General features: G+C 38.8%; 1 pseudogene; it reads left to right on the forward strand.

Moving 5' to 3' along the window:
* The first annotated feature begins 6,098 nt into the window (after positions 1-6,098).
* Positions 6,099-6,278, forward strand: LOC149274995 (small nucleolar RNA U3; annotated as a pseudogene).
* The last annotated feature ends 2,355 nt before the right edge of the window (positions 6,279-8,633 follow it).

Consider the following 8,633-nt stretch of genomic DNA (forward strand, 5'->3'; position numbering starts at 1 on the left):
GCCTGCATATGCCTCAAAAAAATCCACGCCGCATTGTAACAGAGGATTAAGTTATGTCATAAATGCATTAATGTACATCCCCTCGTCATTAAAAACTAATGTATCGGTTTGTTTTAGTCTTAGTCTGTCAATTCTAGTTTTGTCAGACCTGTTGAATTTATGGACTGTAAGAAGCGCTGCAGAAATAAAAGGTAATAATAATAATCATCATAATAATCATAATAAATATCATAATAATATTAATAACAATTATTATTAGTTTTATTATTTAATAGTTGAAGGTAACCCTATGGTGCTGCATACAGTAATAACTCCTAACTGCTGTATATGGAAATAACCCCCAGCGCTGTATACATTTTGTTGGTTGGCAAGTAACAAAAACCTGGTTTTGTCTCATTTTGTTCCAATAAACTCCCTTTATCTGCAGACCTGGAGGCCGCCATTGTTGTCAGTGATGGGATATTTCAGGTGACTTTCCCTACTCAGACGCCACATTGAGATGATTGTGTATGGCAAAGCTAATGAAGTCTATTCCTCCATAGACTTTTATTAGTGAGAGAGTCCAACTAGGTGATTAACACTGAGTCATTCTATTGTTTACCATGACCAACATAAGGAGTCAGGGTCTTTGTTTAGTAGATTGGGTTGATATAACAAAGTGATAACTCGTACAAATGGCTAATATGCAGCTGCCTGAAAATGTTATAATATGGGGCAAAAACTGCACTGTTAACACCATATGCAGGGTTTTCCAAAGTCATGCTGACTACTATTGTAATTGAGTAAGTAAAGTTAATGAGATGAAATCCACATTTTTTCTGAAGTTTTACAAAATGGTAAATACAAGTTTTATTGATTGAACTTTCCTCCGACAGTAGAGGGTGACATCCTGTTCCATAATACAAGTATTATATAGCTGATTATTTTACAAATATGTCCAAAGCTCGAGAGTTCTTTAATTTAAAAAAGGTAAAAAAGCATGTTTTTTTTAATGAATGCGAAATCAAGTCTTGAAGCCGGCAGAGACTAAATCCTCTCCTACTTGATATTTCAAGACAGGCCCAGGACTCAGTGGCTAAAATGCAAGAACCAAGAAGCAAAAAATGATTTTCCTTCGGTAAACATCTACCTTCAACAAGCAGGAACAGTCAATACAGAAACAATGGATTAAGCGGCAATGAGCTGACTGCCGAAACATGAACAATATATTTCACGTTGGTCCCCTGCGGTCTAAATATATGGTTTTGTAATTGTTGACACCTGTTGTTCCGATGCATTTTGGCACAATGTGTGTCTACTTTTAATAGTAAGTGTTTTCTTAACTCTTCAACTACTAGCTTGCTCGTATTAGATGGTACTCCAGATATGCTGTATTGAAAATATAGTAAAACCACAAGATGATATTTAGTTGCTGTCCGTTGGTGTTGTCCTCATACCTCTTTATATGCAATTTCTCCCCACAGAGATCTCTAGGTGTTTACTCCAAAGGTCTAAAGGTGAAGCCAGACGTGGACCTTCTTGCTCACTTGTACCTAGGGGGATACCGACTGATACCCCCAGATGAAGCCCATGAAGGCTGAAATGTACGTCTGAGGTTGTTGGTTCCCTCGTGCAAAGGAAATTTGACGGGTATTTCGGTTCTGGGCTGCCTTTGTGGCAGGATCCGGCTTATATGTTCATTTAGATGTGTCCTTTATCATGGCACAAGATAGATGTAACTTGAGATCATCCTGAGTGGGAACCCACCATAGGGCAGACTACTAAGTTGCTTTCTGTTCTCGGGTGAGTTGTTCTGCAGACCCTTAGCTTGCTAAGCAAAATCGTGATATTGAAATATTCTTTCAAACAAGTGGTTAAAATGTTCTAGTAAGTAAGAGAAACTGTTGTAAAAATCCAAAATAAGTTGCAAAAATGAAGAGAAGCCTGATGGTCTTCAAGAATAATAATTGATAGTTCATAGTGAGCTTTAAGGTATGATCCAAGTTCTCAAGATACATCTAACTAGAATTCTATGTATCACTGTTTCTCGTGGCTTTAAATGGCTATTTGCGAATGATCTCCAGGCATTATAATGAATGATTCCCTTCGAGAGGGTTACTAGTATTTCTGGTAACGAGCGGTTATCACAGCTAAATGGTAACCCCCTTCCCACCGGTTTCTGCTGCAGAGGACCTGCAATCTGCCAACACCCCATGATCTGCTTTTGAGCGTTTTTTACTTGCCCAAGGTCACAATGAAAACTAACCGCACTTCCATACTGGCTTAGCCTGTTTTAAATGCCCTTACCCCATACTGCTCGGTAACCCAAGTATAACTAGAAACATACTCTGAAGACCGAGAAGATAATAGAGAAACATGTTAGGAGTAATTACACCATATGGAGAGCGCTGAAAGGTTGCCAGGTAACAATATATATATATTGGGAGAGCGTAAACACTTTGAAAAGGGCCAGTAAATGTTATGCATGAGAAATGATGTAGGAGTACATCTTTATCCCAGTGATTTCTTTAATCTCCCCTCAATGGACCCTATGAAATAACAGCATTAAGATGTGAATAATACAGTCGCTGTAGAAGAAGAATAAACCAACTGGGATCCTACAGGCTCCGGCAGAACACATTGAATTGAATTGCTACTTTAATAGTTCCTAAATACGCTCTCTCTACTTCATGCCATATGGTCTGAGATAGAGAAGTAGCAGTCAACAAAACAACGCACGGAATGGCTTTGCAGGCAGCATTTTTACACAGAGCAATGGCGTAAGAGGGGGAGAGCGGTGGGGATGAAATGTAGAAATGCAGCGAAATCGAAAAAAGGCAAATAAAGAAAAAAAACACAAAGAAGCAGGCTTTTAGAAAATACACATAAACCTTAGGAAAACATCTCAAAGGAGATCTGTTAATAAGATCAGCGGCCGTCTCATGATGTAGGAGCGGCTTACGGCTGGATATATGCGCGGCCGCGTGATACTTTTTATGGTCACGTAATGTGCAGATCAGGTGAGTATGGGACGCCAACGGACAGTGGCCTACTGGGCATTCTCCTCTATAATATGTATGCAGTGGGGGCAGCCATCTTTTTTTAACTTCCTGTTCTAAGGATCTGTGGGATTATCTCCCTTGCTACTTGCTAAGTCGCTGATTGTTGTTGATTGGTTCAGGCAGCCTTTCAGAGTTGGGCGTGAAGAAGGCAATTGATTTGTTATGCTACGTCCTGCCACCTCGGGCCACATATTTCAGCTTCCCTGATATAAAATAGCCGCTTCATTTCAAACATAATACTTTGTAGCAGTTGCACTCATGTAACTCATCCTATCCTGTGCTCCGTCCCCGTCAGTGATACAGACAAGACTCATCCGCCTAGATTCCATCCTGTTCCTTTCTCTACACACAATTCAACGACCATATCCTTTAGGGATCTTTCAAGCAAACTAAGCTGTTGTTTATTATTTAATGATGTGCTGTGAATAATGCAAACTAATTGATTGAATGTCTTGGTTGTTGCAGCCAGCTTAATGTTATACCAGAAGGTGCATAGACAGCAATTCACTTTATTAATGACAAAACTAAGGATTAACCAAGAGCTTTCTCTGTGCGTTCAACACCCCCTCCTAATTGCCCACTCAGGACGTTAGTGTGCCCGACCGCTCAGTGCAGTAATTTATTTTTAACTATTTGGATACAATTAGTGTGTGATGGATTTCAGACAAAAAAATTAATTTTTTCACCTTCTTTCTTGCATTGCCGCATCTTCCACATCCATAGCTCGTATATGTCCTGTGCCTGCTTTATATTCCAAACAATTTGTCGACGGACCAGCTGTTACTTAGCATGCAGGCAGGATTCTTTTTTTTGTTTGTTTTCTTAACATATTCTTAATTTAATTAAGTACACTGAACAGTTTAGGGTTAACAAAAAGCATTTAAAAAAAAAAAAAAAAGTACCTAACAGGGTAAGCACTACCTAGTGGGTCCTTATGGCTATAAGAAATATTAAGTTGTTATTTAAATTATATTCCATATGCCATAGCATGCTATTGAAAGAGGGTACTTATTATGACTTCATCAGGAGTTCCATGGGTGGGTGGTAAGGGGGCGACAGGCAAATAATTTTACCCCTCGGCTGGTTTGATTTAAAGATCTTGTGCCACAGCTTGAATGTTTATTTTGCATTTTGCATGCAATCCCACATACAGCCAATAGAGTGTCTCGAGTAACAAGGACTTCAGGAAGAATAAAAACATAGAATTTGGATAAAACCTAGTCTACCCGTTTTTTTCTGAGGTAGAGACTCCCACCTTACTTAATCATTGGCCTTATTTTAAAATTAGGATAGTTTTATGCCTATCCCAGGGGTGTCCAAGTTTTTTCTGCAGTGGGCCACTTCATCAGAATTGTATAGGTGCGAGGGCCGCACTCATTTTTCACTCAGAGAAAATATGGCCTTTAATAAAATATGCAGATTAAAATAAAGTAAATGACACAAAACCTTTACTTTTCCTCTCACTGATTTCTGGGATTTCCGGGCCTACAAATTCAGGATTCTGGATAAGTAAAAATGAAATAGTTCTATTTATTTTAGGGATGCACTAAAATGAAAATTCTGGACCAGAACCGAAAATTCAGGGTTCACTTAGCAGAAACTGAAAGTGACCCCCCCACACACACTTTTAATAAAAGTAAGTTACACACCAAAATTGTACAAAAAAATTATATATTATGATTGTTAACAGCAATCTCAGGCATACCCAGATTCCAGCATGTACTGGTTGGCTGGGCATTGTATTTTTAGTGTGTAACCACACTTTTATTAAAAGTAACACACCACAATTGGACAAAAAAAATCAACAATATGACTTGGCATGATAGGAGTGTGATTGCTAACAGCAAACACACTCTTTTTATACCCAGGCAACCAGTAGATGCTGGAACCTAGGCATGATGAGACTGTGATTGCTGTTAGCTGTTAGCAATCACACTCCTATCATCCCAAATCAGCCAGTATATGCTGGTACAGGGTGGCTGTAAGTGCAGACCCCATACTGCTGGCAGCATCAATACACAAGGGGCGCAGCTGGCCAGGATTCAGCATGTACTGGCTGACTTGGCATGATAGGAGTGTGATTGCTAACAGCAAACAAATTCTTTTTATACCCAGGCAACCAGTAAATGCTGGAACCTAGGCATGATGGGACTGTGATTGCTGTTAGCAGATTGCTGTTAGCTGTTAGCAATCACACTCCTATCATCCCAAATCAGCCAATACGTGCTGGTACAGGGTGGCTGTAAGTGCAGACCCCATACTGCTGGCAGCATCAATACACAAGGGGGGCAGCTAGCCAGGTTTCAGCATGTACTGGCTGACTTGGCATGATAGGAGTGTGATTTCTAACAGCAATCACAGTCCCATCATGCCTAGGTTCCAGCACTTACACATCCATGCTATCACACACACACAAATTCATTCATTCACAGATTCATTCCCTCAATCAGACATACTCATTCACATAACCTCCCCCACCCCCTTACCTGCACTACAGCTCTCGATGCCGCTCACAGACTTCAGCAGGGGGCGCGGCCTCCCTCGTTCTCCCCACAGAGGAGGCAGGACTGGAGCAGAGAATGGACCCTCCCACAAGTAAGCAGCAGGGCTCTTGTGATCCTGGCTGCCGATCTCACGCGGGCCGCACCCCGAGGTTCCGCATGTTGGACGCCCCTGGCCTATCCCATGCATGCTTAAACTCTCTCACGGTATTGGCCTCTGCCACTTCTGATGGGCTGGTGCTCAATGTATCTACTACCCCCAAAATAAAGTAAAGCTTTGTTACATTACAACAAATCTCTCACCATCTAGTTTTAGACTAAAGCCTCTTGTCCTAGCATGTCTAATCAGAACTAAACTAAGTTCCTGTGCTTGAAGCATGAGAAATACCATTACATATGAGTGTTTACTAATACTTCTACTACCCCTTAATTTTAGGTGAAAGGGTTTTCCATCACCTTTACTCACCATAACTTATGTAATGGTATTTCTCGTACTACCCCGAGCCTCAAGTGTTAAGTCAGTATCACGGCTTTATGCTTGCAAATTCTGTTAAGGATGATCCAGCTTTCAGGGATCGTTTCTATAGTTCTTTAAAAATGTGCTTGGAAGTGGTCACGCTTGGTAGCCATGATGAAGAGCTTGCGTGTGTGCCCTTGAACGTGAAGTGAGCATCAAGTGCTGTGGCTAATGGCTGCTTGTTAAAAAAAAAAGAATGCGTCGTGATCTGGTTATGGCATCGCTTACCTGTGTTTTGGTTAAAGGCTGTCTTGTACAGCGGGCAATTACTTTCAAGCGATCTATGTATAAAGTGGATATAGAGGCAAAAGGTGATTATTGTTGACCTTATTTGCATGCAACTTCCCAGAATCCCTTGTGGTTGTGGCAGCACCATGAGATTCTGAGGGAAAAACAAGCCTTCTGGCTTGTCTGGTGTCTGTAGATGAGTGTTTAATAGTACTTGAAGCATTTAATTGTTTCTGTCGCATGTTTCTTACCTCTTCTTTCCTCCAAGACGTACATACTTACTTTACTGAATCCTTTTATGTTTCTATGCGTTGCCCTTCTGTGGAAGTATGTGAGTGGATAGTACACATTGGGCATCGTGCCTTCTAAATGTGTTTTGGACTGTTTTGTTATTGGGGCAACTATTTGGACATTTTGATAGCCTTGCTATGACTTTAATGAAAGATGAACTTGCCCCAAACCAGGTTGCGAACATCTACAAAGCCAGAAGTTTCCTAAAGTTTATGGAAAGCCGTAAAGTATGATACTGGCAAGACAGAGATACAGAGTTACCAAAAGTTGAAAATAAAGAAAAAGAAAACTCTGATTTATTAAAATATTTTTAGGAATCCGGCTTTCCAGTCTGCCTGGAGTAACATTTTTTTGTTATTATTCTCCAAATCATTGCTCATGGTCAACATGACCATAATGAGATGTCTCACCAACCATCACTTGAGTCTAAGACCACCTAAAGTCTTTAGAACATTTAAGCACTTTGGATCTGAACCAGTTCCCAGCCAAATCAGTTTGGAATATCATAATTACCATTACTTTCAGGTCTTATACTTCTCATACCTTTGTATAGATTAATCAAATGTTCCTGAACAGGCTATATCAGCATCATGTTTATTTCTACTTTTTGATTGAATACTACTTAAACCACAAACATAATTCCCACCGAAAATATATTAAGACACTTTTAAGGATTTTAACAGTTTGTCACATGTGAAAATAACTGCTATGAAAACCAGTTGCTAATAAGCATTCGCAGTGTAAAATAACATTGACAATTAGGTAATTTGAAAGAAAAATGGTAAAAAAATAAAAAAATATTAGACTTATACTAGACTACCTTCTTGAGAAGTCTAGTTCTTGTATGGAGAAGTCCATTTAAGACTCCCTAGTTTCTCAAATATCAAGTCAACTATAAATATATATATATATATATTATAAAAGGATTAAAAAAATATTTGATCTGAAACTATGCTGAATGAGAAAGTGTCCAGCTGGGAGCAGCAAAGAGCTTGTCTTCTCTCCAAGAACAGCTAGAACCCTTGATCTAATGTGCTATTTTTTTGTCTTTTATCACTAGATGCCTGGGTAATATTTACACAATATTTGTTATATTTTTTTCAAATAATCCTGTCGATGAAAAAAGTCGAGACACATCTTGTAACCGCATGGTTTCGATAAGTAATCTGTATTTTTAGCCCTAATTGGCACAGTAGCACAAAAATTGTATATCCTTTGGCACAGTTTTTAGAGAGATTATACAATTACATCAAAATTAAAGGAAAGAATAATTTTTTTAAATGTATTAAAGATAGAAAGTTGGGACACATTTTGTATGTGTGTTGTGTGTCTTTGTATGGTAGCTTAACGCAAGTTGATAAATGGTATAGGTGTGTGGACATAAAGTCCTGGAGTTTCAGAAAGTGGGTACAATAGTTTCAACATAAGTGAAAAGATTAAAAAATATAGTAATGTAAATGGTGTGAGTGATGAAGAAGAAAAGAGAAACAGAGGATGGGAATAAAGTAGTGTGTGTGTGTGTAGGAGGGTAAATAAAAGTAGGAAGAAATAGAAATGTTTAAGATTTAATTGGAATAAAAATAGTATGGGAAATTGAAAACAGTGGAAGAGAAGAAATTATGCATGAGAGAATGATTAAAACCTGAGTAATATACCATAATAAGGACAAAACACTCCTTAATGACAATAAAACATATGATGGAGATCTAAACGTAATACTGCATTAATTAATTCAGTGGAGGAGATCAAGATAAATCATGAGAAATATAAGTCTAATATATATATATATATATATATATATATATATATATATATATATATATATATAACAATTTATATGGTTGCTGCTACTTTGAAAAAATAATTAAATCACACCCCCTCCCCACTCCTTTGAAACGTGTTTAAATGCCATTGTAGGGGGTCTTACCCCCCCCTAGGACTCATACACAAGACAAACCATTGCCACCCACAGGAATTCCATATGGCTCTGGTGGCATCTCAGTGGCTTCCAGCTGTGAATGAAGCAATCCCAGTGTGTGAAGAGAAGATCAAGCT

Source organism: Sceloporus occidentalis, unplaced genomic scaffold, assembly GCF_023333645.1.
Source record: "Sceloporus occidentalis isolate IW3139 unplaced genomic scaffold, rSceOcc1.0.p SCAF_306, whole genome shotgun sequence".
Classification (NCBI taxonomy): domain Eukaryota; kingdom Metazoa; phylum Chordata; class Lepidosauria; order Squamata; family Phrynosomatidae; genus Sceloporus; species Sceloporus occidentalis.